Source organism: Lactuca serriola, chromosome 1 (assembly GCF_051521515.1).
Source record: "Lactuca serriola cultivar US96UC23 chromosome 1, Lser_US96UC23_V15, whole genome shotgun sequence".
In the NCBI taxonomy this organism is placed as follows: Eukaryota; Viridiplantae; Streptophyta; class Magnoliopsida; order Asterales; family Asteraceae; genus Lactuca; species Lactuca serriola.
In genome coordinates this window covers 1,993,532-1,997,046 of record NC_136408.1, presented here as the reverse complement: position 1 = coordinate 1,997,046, position 3,515 = coordinate 1,993,532, and positions in this window count along the sequence as shown.

Below are 3,515 nucleotides of genomic sequence, written 5' to 3'. Positions count from 1 at the left end.
GTGTCAAATTAGGTGTACTACCTAACATATTTTAGACACACTCCTCACAACCATTACTTAGCATTCTAAGTTTAAGTCTAGAAATCCTACAAATTCCTAGTTCGCTTAAACTAATGCTCTGATACCAACTGTGACATCCCCATTTTCACGGCCAGAAAAGACCGATTTTGTTTATGCTTTGTTTTATAAAATCAGAGTAATCTTTTAAAGATAACGGTTGCGGAATTTGTTCCCAAAACAAGATATGATAATAACTTATCAAAACATTTCTCAAAGGGAATGTATTTTTCATTTAATAATAAAACCTCGGGATGTCATGTTCCGATACAGACATATAAGCATAAACAGAACTTACATTTAAATTACACAATTGATTTATATCTCCTTTAAAAATCTCTGTGAAATATGTCTTCGTATTGATACCTGTTATACAAAGAAAACTGAGTGGGTCAGGCTTGGGAGCCTGGTGAGCATATAGGGTTTTCATCCCACAATGTTATATCATATATTTATAAATATAGAACATTCAAACTTGTACAATTTCACCGTATAAAGGCAACTCTTATCCCACCCCATCGATCCTCACAACGACACGATCTAAACTCTCGTATCTAAAATTTACCTCTTTACATGATCCTTACTCACGGATCTAAAACTATCCTCCTCACCCGATCCATACTCACGGATCTAAAACTAACCTTTTCACCTGATCCATACTTACGGATCTAAAACTACCTGATCCATACTCACGGATCTAAAACTAACCTACTGATCTGATCCATACTCCCGGATCAATAATTGTACCCAATCCATACTCCCGGAATAGGGACAATTAATTATACCTTAATCCTGATCTGATCCATACTCCTGGATCTATAACCGTGCCCAATCCATACTCCCGGACTAGGGACAATTAACTTAATCTTAATCCATATCTGATCCATACTCCCGGATCTATAACTGTACCCAATCCATACTCCCGGACTAAGGACAATTAACTTAGTCTTAATCCATACTCCCGGACTAATAGCAAGTTTATCTCTTTACCTGATCCATACTCACGAATCTAAAACTAACCTCTTGATTTGATCCCTACTCACGGATCTAAAAACCAACCTCTTGATCTGATCCATACTCACAAATCTCATCTACCCATGTCCTACCCAACATATTTGTAGATATAAAATACATATATAGTTTAACTCATTAAAAATCTATATAGTTCCTCCATTCCACCAATACCTCAAATAAACAACAATATATAAACACATAGCACGTATTTCGTAGCAAATACTTCATACTTATGCGTTAGAAGAAAATAACCACACACTCACACATATAAACAACAATATACTTAATACACTCAAACCATACTTGTATTATTATCGTGTTTATGAAAAGTTGTATACACTCACTTGATCAGAAGATGATCGGACAACACTACGACTTGCAGAAGTAGTAATCCTCAGCAGATCTGGAAGATCTCTTCAAAAATCGAACTTCTCGCGGGCAGAGCTTCGGCTCGGGAACCGCACTTCTCGGGATCTTCGGGGTCTCGGGACTTGCCTCGGGGCTCGAGAACAATACCGGGGCTTCGGGGTATTTCTGGCACGCAAATCGATGCAAAACGGGAGAGAGAAGAGAGAAAATAGCAACCCTAAACGTCTGGCCATTCAAATCTATTTATAGGGCAAATTTGGCCCTTGCCACGTCGTGGCAACCTTGTTCCACGTCGTGGGCTTGGTCGTCACTGCATGCGTCATCCCAAGTTGCATCTGGGGGCCTTCCGGAGGTGTCAGGACACTTGCCACGTCGTGGCACTGCTTGCCACGTCGTGGTCTCTGACAGTTTTGGGGTTTCGCGCCCCGAACTTAAGAAATTCATAACTTTCGCATACGAACTCCGTTTTCGACGTTCTTTATATCGTCGCGAAGGTGAGATTATGCTCTACAACTCTCGTTTAGACTCCATTGGCTAATTTTGAATTTATTTTTAATATATTATAAGTATATTACTTATATATTATCTTTAGTAGGTCGGGACAGGAAAACTCCGTTATAAACTCATAACTCCTTTATCTGAACTCCGTTTTCGTCTGTCTTTCCGTCGTTGCACTACTATCGATGAGATCTTCAATTATCATTTATATCACTAAGGATAGATATCTATCTACCTTAAATTCACTATCTACGTCGCGCTGGGTCGTGTCGGTTCTGTCGTGAAACTTCGACTGGTCATAACTTCTTCGTTATAACTCGGATTTTGGCGTTCTTTATATGCACGGAAACCTTGTGACATATACTAAAACTTGGTTAAGATTAATCCTTCTAGATAATCTTCCATCAAAAAGTCATTTTTGATGCTTATCGTCTCTAAATTGACTAGCCCTGATCTACGGGCGTTACAGATCATATTTCCGCTGACCTAAGGATCTTAGAACAAACCCTTCAGGCACAGGAGAGGATGTGGAAAGCAAACAATGAGGATCTGTTGAGGATATTGGAGCTGCTCAGCAAGGAGAAGTTCGATAATGACGAGGATCACTTGCTTGAGATGGAGGAAGTGATCTCTGATGCGAAGTTCAGTGTTGCAGTGGCTATTTTGGAGGCCAAGATCCGTCTTGCGGAGGATCTTGAAAATGCAGGCTCCTATGACGTGGACAGTTGACGCGAGGCACTAGCCAAATTGACTGGCATGCCTGCTACCACCAACTAGGATTCTATACTGCGACTGACTGAAGGAGGGGAGAAGAAGTGTGCGGCCGATGATGACCATGCTAAGGTCTAGGCCTGCAAAAAAATTGTTTAAGTAGTTTTTGTTTTTATCAATGATGTAAAAACAATTAATATTTTGGTTGGGTTGATACGCAACCCCTTTTTGAATGTCATGGTAGTATTTTCCTTTCATATCTCTCTTTTGATTTCTCTGCATGATTGTTATGATATTATGATCCTTGAATAATTGGGATCTCAGAAAATTTGGTTCCTGTAAATAATCTTGAGACGAAATTTTCTTAGTGGATCATTTTTAGCATGCATGCATTCTGATAACCAAATGGTTTTTGCTTAGGATCCTAGAAAGTTTATGATCCTTAAGCTTTATCTAGGGTTTTTTGAGAATAAGGATAGATGGAACCTGATTATCTCCAAGTTTTTCCTTAAGCTTCGTAAGTTATTCAACCTTGGAATTTACTGAGGATAAACCTCAACATCGCAAAGAACTTAGATTCACTGTTGCTTTTTGACAATAAGGCTCATTATCGATGAGGATCCACAAGGACGAGGATCCTTAATGATGAGGATCCTTAAAGATCAGGATTCTAGATCATATTGGGGAATTCCCTTCTCAAGATAACCTGTTTAGGCTATAAACTTTGACAATATTCTTTGGTAACACCATAAGTTCGACTGATAACATGTTTAATGTTATGTACTGGGGAGGATCCCAACCTGTGATGTATCTCATGGGAAATCTCTATACTTATGAAAATGTTATGATTCGTGTATATTTTCTGG